The sequence below is a fragment of the Nicotiana tabacum genome, chromosome 22 (genome assembly GCF_000715075.1).
Source record: "Nicotiana tabacum cultivar K326 chromosome 22, ASM71507v2, whole genome shotgun sequence".
In the NCBI taxonomy this organism is placed as follows: domain Eukaryota; kingdom Viridiplantae; phylum Streptophyta; class Magnoliopsida; order Solanales; family Solanaceae; genus Nicotiana; species Nicotiana tabacum.
Window position 1 is genome coordinate 73,295,022 of NC_134101.1, and position 16,307 is coordinate 73,311,328.

General features: G+C 37.8%; 1 long non-coding RNA gene across 1 annotated transcript; it reads right to left on the reverse strand.

Moving 5' to 3' along the window:
- Nucleotides 1–5,926: 5,926 nt before the first annotated feature.
- LOC107796990 (uncharacterized) lies at nucleotides 5,927–11,232 on the reverse strand. The gene is made up of 2 exons (XR_001650561.2): nucleotides 10,803–11,232; nucleotides 5,927–6,143 (listed from the first exon to the last, which is right to left on the reverse strand). It is a non-coding gene; the product is annotated as an uncharacterized LOC107796990 (long non-coding RNA).
- Between the last annotated feature and the right edge of the window lie 5,075 nt (nucleotides 11,233–16,307).

The window sequence follows — 16,307 nt, forward strand, 5'->3', positions numbered from 1 at the left end:
CTTTGAGACAAGGTAAATCTCTTTTCTAACCTTGCAAGAGGGAATTTACCCCTTAGACGATTTATATTACTATTTGCTTCTAATTGTGGGGGGCTACGTATGCACGAGGTGATGAGAGTCCGTGCGTAGCTACTAATTGTGCTTATGTCCGAGTAGTTTAGGACCCAAATCATAATATATTTGTAATCTTTGCACCCTACCTGTTAATTTAAGTACCTAAATTATATTGGAACTTGATAAAGGAATTGTAAAAGATCGAATTTCACTTACTTGAGTTTTGGGGGGGTTACTTGACCGTTAATAGAAATTGTGCTTCTTTGTGTGTTAGCCTTGTAATAACTTTTAAATCGAATGTTCATAAAGTATTCTCTCTTCTTGTGGAGCGGGCAGAATACCTCGGCAGTAGATAGATGCATCTATAGTTCGTGCCGCATGACCCTTGGCAGTGTACACGTTATTCTGGATCGGGTCGTATGACCTCGACATAATAGTGCATGATAATACTCAGAGCTTAATTATATTTGATATTATTTCATGGCTTGAGAGGTTAAAATTATATGAGACAGAAATTGATTTAGGATTTACCATTTGTGAAAGAATTATTTATTTTTCTGCTTGTTATTGAGTTATTATTATTATTTACATAACCCATGCTTATTGAGAATTACTGTATTTTTATTGTTAGCCCATAGTAAATGTCGATATCGACCCCTCGTCACTACTTCTTCGAGATTAGACTTGATACTTACTGGGTACATGTTGTTTATGTACTCACGCCACACTTCTGCACTAACTGTGCAGGATCTCAGGCGGGTACATCTGGCGATCCTACCGGCGCGCATCCCCGCTACCCTGAGGCCTAGTGGTGAGCTGCTTCCTGAGCCTTTCTGCAGCACCTAGAACCTCTCTTTTGCACTTATTTTCTGTCTATTTTATTTCAGACATCAGTTAGAATTTTGTATATTCTACTAGTGCTCATACACTTGTGACACCAGGTCTTGGCACACATTCTAGTAAACTTTATGGTTTTGGAGTATTTATATATCATTATGATTGCACTCAGTTGCTTTCGCTTTATTTATTTAAACTTTTCCCTTCTTAAACTCTTAATAAATAGAATTTAATTACTTGAAAACTTATTAAAAGAGTAATCACGTACTTAGTTCACCGTTAGTTTGCCTAGTGGCGACGTCGAACGACATCACGGCCTATAGGAGAATTTGGGTCGTGACATTTATTTAGACTACTTATTTTCTAGTAGCGTCCTCGGAAAACTTACCAATAATTCTTCCACTTGGTACCTTGGGAAGTCTAAATAATAATACAAAAGGACACATCAGTAAAGCTTCTAAACATATCACATTTCAAAAGGTATTGGCCAGTACTTTCAATATAACCATACATGGATCCTTTTAACTTTCTACCCCAATTCTTTCCAGTTCTTTAGTTAGTTGCTTTGGTAATTGATCGAGCAGCTTCTATCCTATTTACATGTTAAGCTTTAACACGTAATATAAATCCATATACTCTAAGAAATATAGAACATCTACTACTTATTTATCAATCAAATAATGTGTAGAACAAACTGCAGATAAAACGAATTTTCACTTTAAATATTTGAATTAGCGCGATAGAGAGAAAGAAAAGTATGAGATTATAGACCCAGGTTTATGTATCTGGAATTGAATTTCAACTTTCATTTGTTTCTTGAGCTCATAAAATGGGACAGGTTTAAGTGTTTGCTCATAAAGTAGGACATGTTTATGTATGTGTTTCTTCTGCACATTGCTCTCATTGTTGAAGTATTGTTTTTAATTATAACATCGCCGTATGGCGGCAGACACTTCCATTGATAGAAAATAGTTGTACGAAAATGAGGTGGATTAAACATTCTTACCCTTAGCTTTAGTGTGACTGGACAAGCCTAGTCAACGCTACCCAAACTTTTAAGCCTATCTTACAGACTAACCAAAATACAGTAGATAGGCTAACAACTGAAGGATCAACTTCCATCGAAGATGTTTACTCTATGCTTATGTCTAAATGTGACTACCTGCATCTTGTCTATCCTATAAGGGCCTTTGATATTTTGAGGGAGATCACTACTGGACAAAAATACATGATCTAACTTATTAACACTCCACTTAGCCAATGCATCCGCCACTTGATTTGCTTATCTAAAGCAGTGTTGGATTGTGAAGTTAACCAACTTAGTATAATTCTTGATTTCTTCAATAATATCCTTCAAGTGCCATGGTGGTCTATGAACTTCTTTAAGCATATTAATGATCAATAAAGAGTCGCTTTCTAACACAATGTTAGTGAAACCATTCATAGAACTCCACTTTATTCCAATTAAGATTGCCTTTACTTTAGCCATGTTGCTGATGCAGTAACCAATAAGAATTTTATTCACTTCTGTCCAAAGCAGTATATAGTTGCTCACCCAAATATTGTATTTTATAAGGATATATAGTACAATAACCCTTCTAAATTTATGGACACTGATTCCAAAGCAATATATAGTTGCTTTAGCTTGTAAAATTCTTATTGCCTTTGCTTTAGCCATGTTGCTGCTTTTGGGTGAGTAACATTGATCGAAATTGTTACACCTAAACAACTCACCTAATTGGAGTTTACCTCTACCCTGCACTTCATATGATTCTGATGTACTGGGGAGAACATTTATGGCGAGATTTGTTTCTTCTTCAGCTAGCAGCCGGTCACCAATTTTCCCTCCAGTCAACTATAAAAAGTGCAAAGCATTTTAGATGACATCAAAACAGACAGAAGAAGCTGCAGTTTTAGCAAATCCTATTTCCAAGGCAGTTCTCACAAACAAAAATCAAAGATACCTAATGGAATTCTTGAAAGCCAAAACTGAAAATTTTGTCCTCATAAATTCAATAAATTTATGGACACTTATTCCAAAATGCTCTATCTCAAAATGGTAGTCATTTATGGGAATAAAGACAAGAGTGAGTTGTTCTAGTGGTGAGCACCCTCCACTTCCAACCAAGAGGTTGTGAGTTTGAGTCACCCCAAGAGCAAGGTGGGGAGTTCTTGGAAGGAGAAAGCCGAGAATCTATCGGAAACAGCCTCTCTACCCAGGGTAGGGGTAAGGTCTGCGTACACACTACCCTCACCAGACCCCACTAGTGGGATTATACGGGGTTGTTATTGTTATTGTTGTTGTTGTTGTTATGGGAATAAAATTCTGATTGGCCTTTCTTCTCATCTAACACCCAGTGGCGCACCAAAAAAATTCCATAAAGAAACAGCCATCTCACCATTCATGGTTGAAGTTATCTGTATTATCAATGCTTCTGCAACCTAACTGATGTACCTCGCTTCAATTGTTTTTTCCCATTTTGGTTATGTAATACAGTAACTTGTGAAGTCCTAAATAACGAATAATTCAATCCTGAGCGTTTCTTTCTTGTTAAAGATAATTAGTGTTTTCTAAGGTTCTTCCTAAACACCATTGTGTAGGAGGGAATAGTTATACCTTTTTGTATGATATCATTTGCTCCCAATGTTATGGCTATTATACTGTTTGCGAGCAATTGTAATACGTTTCATTATACTCTTAATGTTGGATTTGGTAATGTTGTTGCAAGAAGCACTGATTGTTCATAGTATTTTGAAATGTTCTTCGCTGCGTGATTTTACATTTTACTGTGTGGTAGCAACTTACCAATCTTAAATCTTGTTTTCTTACTCCACTAATATGAACCCTTTTTAACAGATAAAGAGCCTGAATAAGTTTGAAGAATCATCCTTAAAGATAGTTCCGAGCAAGGTCAAGCAGCTGGAATTGTTGAAGAACAAGGGAAATCTATTTTGTTTTATTAGGCGTTGTAGTCGTCATCTGTACAAACTACTATTTTACTTTCTCTTTAATTTTCTGTTTTCTTTAAGAAATTGAAAAAAAAGGATCATGCAATTTGGATGTAATATATTATTGCTACTTTGATGCTTTAGTTCTTTATAATTATAAAAGATGTTTTATGTCAATATTGAATTCATTCTTTGTATGATTTTGAATGCGTAATATATTTATTAATTTAAATTTCACATTAGCGAAGAAACATTTTGGTTTTTAAAAGTATGTCGTTAAAAGGACATACAATTAACGAATTGAATTTCGATCGCCAAACACTAAAAATTAGTTACTGCTAGTGAAGTGTTTAACGACTGGGACGGCATTTAACGATGGAAAAACCCGCTCACTAATGTTGGTATAACGACTGGATTCCTTGCCATCGTTAAAAGAGTTTTTACGATGGGATCAAAATCCGGTCGTTTACCTTTAACGACGGAGGCACTAACGACCGGCGACGACCGATTTTTACCCATCATAATTGACTGATAATGACCGGATTTAGAGTTTTAACGACCGAATTTTCTATCGTTAAAGACCTATTTTCCTGTAGTGTACTTCAGACGGAGTACATGCAATTTAGTGGTTTCTACTCTTACCTAGATTTAGAAGTAAATTATACCCAAATCACGAAAGCCTAGTAGTAAGCCACAGGTTTTTGCATCTGAAATTTTAGCCTTTCTTTATTTATATTGAAAGGTCATACCCAAATCACGAAAGCCTAGCTGTAGACTGGCTGGGCGGACCAACCCCACACTGCATGTTTTTACATGACATAGTCCGTTTGCCTCCAGGCGCCATTGCTGCCTGAAATTAGAGGTGTCAAATTTAACCAAATGAAAATGTAACACATCTAAAGAGTCTCTCGCTTGTTTGCTGAGGCCGGTTATCTTCTCTCTCTAGAAGCCCTGTCCCCCTAGTGGAGGGGTCTATTACTCTCCTTTACAACTAATCGTCTTAACATAAACATCTGTCTTCTTAAATAGTGTCTAATTGTATTACTGATTATTGCGTCTCAGTACGAAGGACAAAAGCTGATACTGGGTCCAAATGTACGCGCAAGTATACGCGGTCGACAAGTAATAGAGTAATGAGAAAGTATTGTTCCCACGAGAATTTAAATTTATAATCAACTATTGTCCAATCTAAACTATTTATAAATTTATTGCTCGAGTGGTGGTGAAAAAAGTGATGGTGATTTTTATTAACTAAATTACTACTAAACAAATATGCAAATAAGATTATAGGATCGCAAGTAGAGCAAACAAACACTTAGAAATAATTTAATGAGATGGGGATTGACGTCTCTCCTATTGCGTTTTTTCAATTGATGTCATCACTTGACTTATCTAATCTGTTGATTAGCAGGGATTATTATACTCGCGAAGTTCTTTCGACGCTTCGCTTACCTATTCAAGCCAACCTAAGACTATATGTCTATAGAATCAAACTTGACAATAACGCATGTATATTTCCTGCGAAAATAACCAAGTAAGGCAACTAGAATATGTCTATCCTAATCGTGAATCTATTCTCTGATGTCCGGATTCAAGAACTTACTCTATTCAATTTTATATGCAATCTATAATTCCCACTTTTAAGTTGAACTATAAATTCGTAGATAATACTCTATTGTTAGCTACGCAATAGAATAATTAAGTGCATAATTTATAAATAAATTAATATGATAGAGTCAAGCAACACAATCAACCGTCAAACTACAATAGTCAATAACGACCCATAACCCCAGAATAATGAGGTTCTTAGCCACTCATGTTTATGACAATAATCAGAATATTATTTTTAAACATAAAAGCTATGAATACTAGAGAAGGATGGAAGAATTAATGAATTCCGTGCTCCCGAATGTTCAGTACTTGCGTTTTTCTCTCAAAGTGGCGTCTCCCCAAAGTCTTCTCCATTCAAAAAGTGACTAACTATTATATTTATATAGTTTAAGGTTCAGTTGGGGCAAATTTGGCTTCTCCTAATTCGGCAAGAAATCGGTTAGGCAATAAACACAATTCAAAACATACTCAAGCATCACACCAATGACAATAGTTTATATCAACGCTTAGAATCCAGCATAAGAACTATTGACATCTTTCTTCAAAATTAGACCCATGCCAAGACTATTTAAAATATTTCTCCCCTAACAGCTCAACCTCAAAAGATGACTCCAATACATTTCCTACTACAACTTACTTCTTGCGCCAACTCAAAGTGCCTCGATTTTATCAATCCTTTGTAAATCATGTTCCTTCACCACAAGTTAAAGATAGAAATTAGTCCACACACTCAAATATGAATTCAAGTATAATTTAACGGCTTACAAATCAAAAGAATTTGCTCACTCTCTCATATAAATTCATGTCCATCCCGAGGTCGTACTATAGGCTGCCCGTAGTGTATGTCTACTAATTTAAGCTTGCGATGTCCCAGATCAATTAGGTCTTTACATGTTGTACTATAGGCTAAGGGATGGGTAGGATGTATTTGGTTATAGTGACTTATCCTCCTAAGCACTTTAATACACTATACTTAACTTTCAAATACACACTCTTCATGACCAATTTAAGCAATGCCATGAAATCATGTACAATTTGGCATTTCTCTTTAAGCATAACTATATATTCACTGGCCTTGATAAGAGGAACAAGAGGTGTATTTTCTATTATTTGTTTCTTTCTTTAGTCTTTTTGTATTTTCTATGACCTTTTTTTTACGCTCTCCCAATTTAGGTTGCCCGACTAATGATTTTTTAAAACATACGTCCACCTTTTGGCCTTTCTATTGTTCCACTCAAAAGCTACCTCAACTCTCACCTTACTCTTCTACCGACTTACATGCTTTCAGAGGTAAATGTTCAAGAAGATATAATTAAGAACAAAAAAGAGATCGGCTTGTAATGTGGGTTTCCAAAGAAAAAGGTTTATAGGCTCAAATGGGCTATTTAAGGATAATTTTATTTATGGTGGCATACTATCTTAATAGACAATCAAAGAACGCCAACATCATCTCCTAGAATCACAAAGCTTACTGATTTTGCTTTGACTAACACACGGAACAAGTTCTAGACTAATACAGGATAACACAGAATGTAATCAAGACCTCACAACACACAATGCACATGATTCACTCCGAACGGCTCATACCCGACTCTCAAGTTAAACAACTAAGCATAGTCATCATAACAATTCCAACAATTAGAAAGTAATCAAAGGAGTCAGCAAATGAACTTAAGCTTCAAAACAAAGCTGCACAATATTGTCAAGGCATGTAATTATAAAGATCATGATGAAATTACTCAGTTCAAATTCTATGAACCTAAGCCTGATATAAAACATGTCAACAACATAGATGCTCAAGTTCTTCCCGTTCCATTATCAGTTTAAAAGAAAAAGATCTTTTTTGTATTTTTCTTTAGACATTAGTCCCTCAAGAAAAATGTCTAGGCAATCCATCATCGGAAAAAGTCCACAATTCTTTACAAAGTTTGAAAAAATCAACATAAAAATACCCGGTTCAAGAAAATGACATCTCGAGAAAGAACCGTAGTTTAAATAAAATTTGGGATTAAGCCACTACAAAATGAAAACAATTATACAATTACAATGGCCATAAGTGTGATCATGCAATTAAAAATGTATCACTAAAAATTAAGTACAACCCACAAAAATCAAAGTCTGACACTCCACCCCACACTTAAAAATATGCACTGTCCTGAGTTGCACAATATCACAAAGACACAAATAAGCAAGATCAAAAGTAGAGTGGGTGTCAGAAACTCCCTCAAAATCACTGGGGTCATGCCAAGGACCGGTTGTAAAACCGATTGTGAACCTCGGTCTTCGGAAGTGCTGGCCCCTCTAGTGCGATGCTAGACGCGTCAACTTCCTCAATTAGCTCGCCCTCCCAAATAGGAGGAACCTCAGTCGCAGCATTGCCCACACTCGCAACAGTCACGACGAATAGTCATGGCTCCTCCGCAATAGTGCCATCAGTAGCACTAAAATCAACCGTCTGGAGCTCCTCTGTATCAATCTATAACTTTATAGTTATTTCATTTTAATTAGCACAATTCAAAAACAAGTGGGTAAGGCAATATCTAATTCGTGCCTAAGTCGGCCGCGGATGAGACTATTTCTTAGAAAGAATACAATTGAAGTTCATAAGACACCCAACAGACCACCCCACACTTAAAAGATGTTTGTATTGCCAGTAGAGGTAGGTTAGCTATTCAGACTTCACTAAACCTCACCAAAAATTAGAGAATACTTCCATGGGGAAGAGGAGAGTAGATGAAAAAAAGAAAAAAAATGAGAGGAGGAGGGTTCTTACCTTGTGGAGATGGGGCGATAGGGAATAGCGAGGAAGGAAAATGGGGAATGGGGTGTGCGTTTTTTAGTGAGAGAGGGAGAGGGTTTTTATTTTTATGATACCTCTTTTTATCTGGTAAAATAACTAGAAACAGAAAAAAAAACCTGGGGGTCGCGCCAGGCCCGCGTGACGCGCGACCTGGAGACGTGCCCCGTTGCTCTCTCAGTTGTGGCCAGTCCCAGTTTTGCGAAGCCATGGGCACTTCACTGCCCACTCTATTTTCTTGGTCTCTCTTTGGTCCCGGTCTCGCAAAGTGAGACACACTTCGCTGCCCCCACAAAAATTTGCTCCTCAACATTCTCGATCTCAGTCTTGCGAAGCGAGCTCCACTAGCTGTTGCCTCCCCATATTTTATTTTATTTTATTTTAATATAACTAAATAACAACTAGAAGAAAGCAGTAAAGTTGGTTGCCTCCCAACAAGCGCTTGATTTAACATCGCGGCACGACACAACACATTTTCTCATGCATCCACCAAGTCTATCAAAGTTTTGTGACGACGAACGCTACCACCCCAATAGTGTTTCACTCTGCCTATTGACTAAAAACGTGCCATTGCTTTTGGGATCCCTTAGATCAAGAACTCCATGCTTCGTAACCCACACTACTTCAAATGGACCAGACCATCTAGACTTGAGCTTCCCAGGAAAGAGCTTCCACCTTTATTTGAATAATAGGACAACTTGACCAAGTTCGAACTCACGATGCAAAATGTGTTTATCATGCCATCTCTTTGTTTTCTCTCTGTGCAACTTCACATTCTCATATGCGTGCAGTCGAAACTCTTCGAGATCATTTAGTTGCAACATCCATTTTTCCCAGCTAGATCCATATCAAAGTTGAGCTTCTTGATTGCCCAATATGCCTTGTGCTCAAGCTCAACAAGAAAGTGAAAAGCCTTTCCATAAACCAACCTGTACGGCGAAACGCCAATTGGAGTTTTGTATGCAGTGCGATATGCCCATAGAGCATTATCTAGCTTGATAGCCCAATCATTCCTACTTGCGCCCACTGTCTTTGTCACATCTCCTTTTTCCCGAGGGGATGAGGAGTTTTTCCAATTGAAGTGACATTATTCGAAATGTGATTATTTATTTATTTCAAAGTCGCCACTTGGGATAATTTATGGTGTCCCAAGTCACCAGTTTATTTTAAATCCCAAATCGAGGAAATTGACTATATTTATGGTCCGCGAACACAAAAGACCAGGTAAGGAATTCTGTTAACCCGGGAGAAGGTGTGAGGCACTCCCGAATTCCGTGGTTTTAGCACGGTCGCTCAACTATCAATACTTGGCCTAATTATCTAATTTATTACATGTTTTAAACCTATTGTGTATTTTTAACTTTCTAACCATTTTTAATTATTTTAATTGCTTTTTAAGATTTATGAAATTTATTTAAATAAGTCGCGATGTCGCACACTTATTATTTTTGTACACGTTGGGAATCGCATCACGTGAAACGCACCCGTGATTCACAACATGTTTATTTTTATTATTATTTGAAGTTATGGTCGAGTTATGTGAAACGCACACTCGAATTGGGAATTACGTATCATGACTATGCCACGGGAACCGTACCAATAGTCACGATGATTTATTAATCGAGCCTAAAACAACTAGCGCGTGTTCATAGATTATTATTTTTCCCTAAATTTGATTATTATAAGGCCATGGATTATGGAAGTTGTTGTGGATAGAGTGTTAACTTTTGTCCTTGTTAAATTGTCATATAGCCCCGGAAGTCCCCTATACATAACTAATTTGTATTCTGCCAAAGAAAACTCCTTATGCAATCAAATTTAATTACTTAATACAAATTACTAAACTCATACATGACTGCCCATATTAGCCGAGCAAATTGAAGGCCATTACTCAAATATAACTAATACCACATGTATACCCAGAACAATAGGAAAAGAGAATCAACAACAATGAAACGCTATTTTTTATAAATAAGCAATTGAATATTGCTTGGTCTAACAATTCTAACAAACTACCAAAAAGGAAACAGTAATAACAAAGATTAATTAATCTAACAATTCTAACAAACTAGCAAAGGAAAACAGTAATAACAAACTACCAAAGGAAAAATGATGATAGAACCAAGGATACAATAGGAGTATATCACAAAAATCACAAATCAGGTACAGTAGTAGCAACGAGTACTGGCTATTTTACTTTGAAATTAACTGAATCGATAGAGAAGAAATTGCATGCCCCTATTTTACCTTAGCTTTAAAATTTTCAGATCTGACCGGCTAATAGTAAGATTCACGAAACTACAGCTACATACACACAGCAACATGGCTCATCTTCATCATTAATTACTACATAAATTCAACTAACAAAATACGAGATATTGTAAATAGGCCTGAATCAACACTTATGTACAATCAGTTGATGGCATAATACCAAACAGTGATAAGAACTGCTAAATCCCACAAAGAAACACATAATTATCACTGCCATAGCATTGTAAGCATGTTCTCACTGAATCAAAAGGAGAATTACATGACCGAGAAGGGAAAACAGTACCTTAACAGCAGTAATAAAGTTCCAAATAACCAAGTCAAGGCCGAAAAGCACAGCTACAAGTTGAGATCAGCTACTAATTGAAAGATACAGCAGCAAACAAACAGCCAACTCACTCTTTTGGAGAAACCCAGAACATATAACAACTTTGAAATCTTCTCTTCTACAACTTCTCTTCTTCTTTCATTTTTTTTTGAAAATTCTTGTTTCAGATCCGAAATCAAGTTTCGAATTCGTAGAAACTTTGTTTTGTTTTTTTTAGTTTTTTTTGGAATGCTTGTGGGAGTCTTTGGATGAATATTCGTGTGTGTGAGGGTGCGTGTATTAGTGGGTGGAGGTGAGAAATGAGAGTGAAGAAGAAGAAGGGGTGGCGACGGGTTTTTTAGGTTAAGGGGAGGGGATCGTCCATTTTTTCAGAGAGGGGGGCGAGGTGTGTTCTTTTTTTTGGAGTTTTGGTAAAATGAGTTTTTTAAAGAAAGGGGGATCCGGTTGGGCCAGGCGGGTCATGAAAATTGGGCTTCTAAAGGGATGGGCTTGAAACAATTGCAAAATTAGTCATTTTGGACTCAAATTTTAATTAAAATCAATTTGTGTGGCTAAACTATTATAAATATTTTACTCACTAATTGACTAATGACCTAATTAATTAACTAACCTAAGAATACATTTATTTTTGGTTTTAAGATATTTATATAATGTATTTAACAATGTAATTAAATCCTAAAATGTAATTTAAAATCTAAAATGCTATGAAATTAAGAATTGAACATTTTTATGATTTACGATATTCCTAACATGCATAAACAATGCGAATAAATGCAAACTAAATAAAGAAAAACTTCTAAATTTCATATAAACAATTAAAGTCATTTTTGGATTATTTTTAGGAGTAATTTCCTATGTGGGGCAAAAATTAGGTGCTCACAGTATTCTCCAAAATTTGCTTCACCTCCCTATTTGTGACCTCCACTTCATCATTGGTTTGCAGGTGATAAGAAGTTGCGACCTTGTGTCTCACCCCATACATAGCCATGAGGTTGCCCAATAGTTTGTTATAAGAGTGAGTACCTTCATCACTGATCAAAGTACGTGGAGTTCCAAATCTCGTGAAACTATTTTTCTTGACAAAGCTCACCACCACCTTAGCATCATTCGTAGGCAAAGCCACAACCTCAACCCACTTTGACACATAGTCAACTGTAACCAAGATGTACCGATGGCCATTTGATGTTGGAAACGGCCCTATGAAGTTTATTCTCCAAATATCGAAGATTTCAACCTCAATTATGCCCTTCAATGACATCTCATGCCTTCTCGAAATTGTACTTGTCCTTTGGCACCTATCATATCTTTTCACAAAAGAATGTGCATCCTTGAATAACTTGGGCCAATAGAATCTCGACTGCAATACGTTTGCAGCCATTTTGTCTCCACCATGGTGCCCCCCAAACAGTGATGCATGACAATAATGTATAATTGCTTTCATATCTTCCTCAGGAACACATTGGCGTACCAACTGATCTGCACAATGCTTAAACAAGAACGAATCATCCGTTAGATAAAGTATAACATCATGCATGAATTTTCTCTTACCATCCGGTGACAACTCTAAAGGAGTCACCCAACTTACAATAAAGTTCACATAGTCAGCATACTATGGGGCCGTGCCATTTGTGATGGCTAGCAATTGCTCATCAGGAAAACTTTCCTGAATTTCACCCCCTTCCTCAATATGTGCTTGAGTTTCCAAGTGTGACAAATGGTCTGCTACCTGTGTAACGAGCTGACCAGTCGCTTTGAGCTCTAGCGCATCGTTAGACGGTTTGAGGCCTTGAGTATCTTCACTTCAGGTATTATGAATTGTACGTGTGGTCGGAATCGAATTTCGGGACGCTGGAGTTGAATTGGAAAGAAAATTCTAAGTCCGGAAGTTTTAAGTTGGAAGAATTGACTAAGGTTTGACTTTTGAGTAAACAACCTCGAAATCGAAATTTGAAGGTTCCAATAGGTTCGTATGATAAAATCATACTTGGGCATATATTCAGGCCGAGTATCAGGTGGCCCGGGAATATTTCGGTACTTATTACGGAAGGTTGGTATTTTGAAGGTTTAAGAATTCCTTAAGTTTGGGTTGATGAGGATTTTGATGTCATCGATATCTGTTTGGGATTCCAAGCATGGGAATAGTTCCGTATGGTAATTTTGGTCTTAGGAGCATGTCTGGATGTTGATTTGGAAGTCCGTAGGTCGTTTCGACATCAATTGGCGAAAGTTGGAAATTGGATGATTTTTGAAAAGTTTGACCGGGAGCGGACTTTTTGATATCTGGGCCGAATTTCAATTTCGGAAGTGGAGTAGGTTCGTTATGTCAATTATGACTTGTATGCAAAATTTGAGGTCAATCAGCCTTGATTTGATAGGTTTTGGCGTTAAATATAGAAGTTTGAAGTTCTAAAGTTCACCAAGCTTGAATTGGAGTGCGATTCATAGTTTTAGCGTTGTTTAATGTGATTTGAGGCCTCAAGCAGGTTCATGTTATGTATTGGAACTGGTTGGTGTGATTGGACGAGGTCCCGGGGGCCTCGGGCGTGTTTCGGGACTCCCGCTAACGCGAGGGGACTCCCGCGTTCGCGGAGAAGGAACTGAGATGGGGACATTTTTGTTCTACGCGTTCACGATAAGGCAGTCGTGTTCGCGAAGGGTTGGGGCAGTTGTGCTTGATAAGTAGGGATTTTGATCGATTATTTTCTCTCTTTTACTTGCGATTTAGCTCAAAAATGCTTAAAGGCATTCTCGGAAACTAAAAAAATATGCTTACCTGCAGGAATATTGGGACACGAGCCAAAGAAGTCAAAATCAACTCATAAAGGAGTCAAAAGTGAACAAGAACCAAAACAGGGCAAAAGGCAAGCAGTGCGGACCGCACAATTCTAGTGCGGCCACAGAGGGGAGATTGAGAGAGTAGTTTTTGGGCCAGCTAAAGGCATGCGGACCACACCAAAATTGTGCGGACGCATTCATTATTATGCGGTCCACAATGAAGAATCACAGAGCTTTGTCAAGTCCAAAAAAGCAAGGAGTGCGAACCGCATCAGTTTTGTGCGGCCGCACTCATTTTTATGCGGACTACAGAAGCCCCCAAGTTCCATGCCCAAGTTCCCAAGAATGCGGACCGCACGATAATTGTGCGGTCGCAGTAGCTCATTGTGCGGACCGCACCAAAATTATACGTCCGCATAACCTTCATAGGGGTATTTTTGTCGGATATTTTCAGCTTAGTATAAATAGAATTTTTTGTCATTTTTAGGTTAAGTTGAGTTTTCAGAAGTGCACCTGGGCCTTTTTCTTTACTGTATTGAGTAATTTTGTACTAAATTAACTTCTTAACATTAGATTTTCTTTGTCTAATTAATTATTATGCATTCTATCTTAATTTCTTCTTGTATTTCCTTATTTTTCATGAGTAGCTAAATCTTTAGCTAGGGTTGTGACCCAACCCTAGTGTGGGTATTTGATGGATATTTAATTTAGGGCTTGTTTATGATTGTGTTAGTGATATTTAGCCTTGTTCATGGTTGAACCCTAGAATCAATGGTTGCAAACATTGATTCATGCCTATTTAACTTAGCCTCTACTTGAGAAAGAGAGACTAAGTCTAGAAAAACTTGGCTAACAATAAATTAGGGTGAACTCAAGAAATTGATAGCCCCAATTAAAGGGTTAAACCTAGAGATAGTAATACCCGACTTGAGCTAATATAACTTGTATTGTTCAAATACCCATTTGGGCTTGAGAAAGCCAAATCGGGCAAAATCACTCAAACTACCGAGAGATATAGAGTGAGTACCCGGATATGATTGCTACATCACGACCCCAACTAATCAAATTTGCCGTGGAGTTTACAACCCATTAGATAACAACCTAGGTACAAGTCATGACCCTAGTCCCTTTTAATCATTTGAAAAACTCAAAACCAAAAGTATTGTCCTTAGTTTTATTCTTGCAAACAATAGAGTAAAGTAGAAGTAGAACACCAATCAAGTTTGTGGAAGTGTAATTGGAGTCAAAACTTATAATTAACTTAGATATATACCTAATCTCATATTCTAACTCCCCGAGGATTCAATCCCGACCTTTGTTGGGTTTATTATTGCATCGACCACCTCACTACTAAATTGTGGTGTGGGTTTGGCCGAGATCAAGTTTTGACGCCGTTGCCGGGGAGTTAAACGGATTTAGCTATATATCTAGGTATTTGTGTGTTTTGTCTTTCTTTCCTTCTAAGTCACTAATTTTGTTTGTGAATTGCTTTTAGGTACAAAATGGCCCTTAACAACGAGCCCCTCGAAAGTTTACCTTTGGGGGAGGAGGTAGATGATTATCAAGTGGATGAGGTTCATCTCGAGCCTCAAGTAAACAGGCGAGGCCGACCGTCTCCACCAAGAGCAGCGCACCGGGTGTTGCCGAATGAGGGCTATGCAAGTGCAATAGTCCCGCCCTGGATTAGGGCGGGCAACTTCCAAATAACCAACGTGATGCTTACACTGCTTGAGCAGTAGGGTTTCTTCACCGGAGCTCCACAGCAAAATGCCTACAAGCATATCAAGGGTTTCGTCGATACTTGTTAGGGGAGTAACCAAACAAATATCCCCGAGGATGCATTGCGGTTAAGGCTGTTTCTCTTTCCTCTACGGGAAAAGGCTTTGGACTGGTTAGAGAGATTGCCCAATCATTCCATCCATACTTGAGATGAGTTGGCCGAGAAGTTCATTGCCAAATTCTTCTCTCCGGGGCACATGGCTACACTAAGGGATGGAATTCTAGCTTTCAAACAAGAGCCCAATGAGTCATTGCATGAGATTTGGGAAAGATATTGTACCATGGTCAAAGAATGCCCGAACAATGATATGACCGAGGCCATGATCCAACAGACCTTCTACATGGGGATCAACATAACAAATCAGTGTGTGGTAAATCAAGTCGCTGGGGGTAACTTCATGAACACGCCTTATTCTAAAGCTTGTGAAATTTTGGATGAGATGGAAGACACCTCTTCGGCGTGGCAAAGTAGAGCCAATGTTCCTCAGGGTGACCCAAATGTTATTCACCTACACAAGGAGCTACATGATCATGGAAAAGCTATTGCGGAGTTGACAACCACCATGAACCAATTGGCCAAGGCTCAGCTTCAACAGGTTCAAGGGCCGAAACAAGTGAATGATATGGAAGGGGTGAACATGATAGTAAAAAAGAGACGACAACAAGGTCAACAAGTACAAAACCATCCGGAAAAATTTGAGCAAAGTAATAGTGGGTATAATCAAGATGATTCATATGATGAGCAAGATGAAGAGGTTCAATATGTCAACAATTATCAAGGTCAAAGAAGCAATGCTCCAAATCAACAACAATGGAGATCACAAGAAAATCAAAGAAATTGGAACAACCAAGGCCACCAAGGAAATTGGAGTGGTGGCAACAACAATAATCAAAGCAATTGGGGTAATC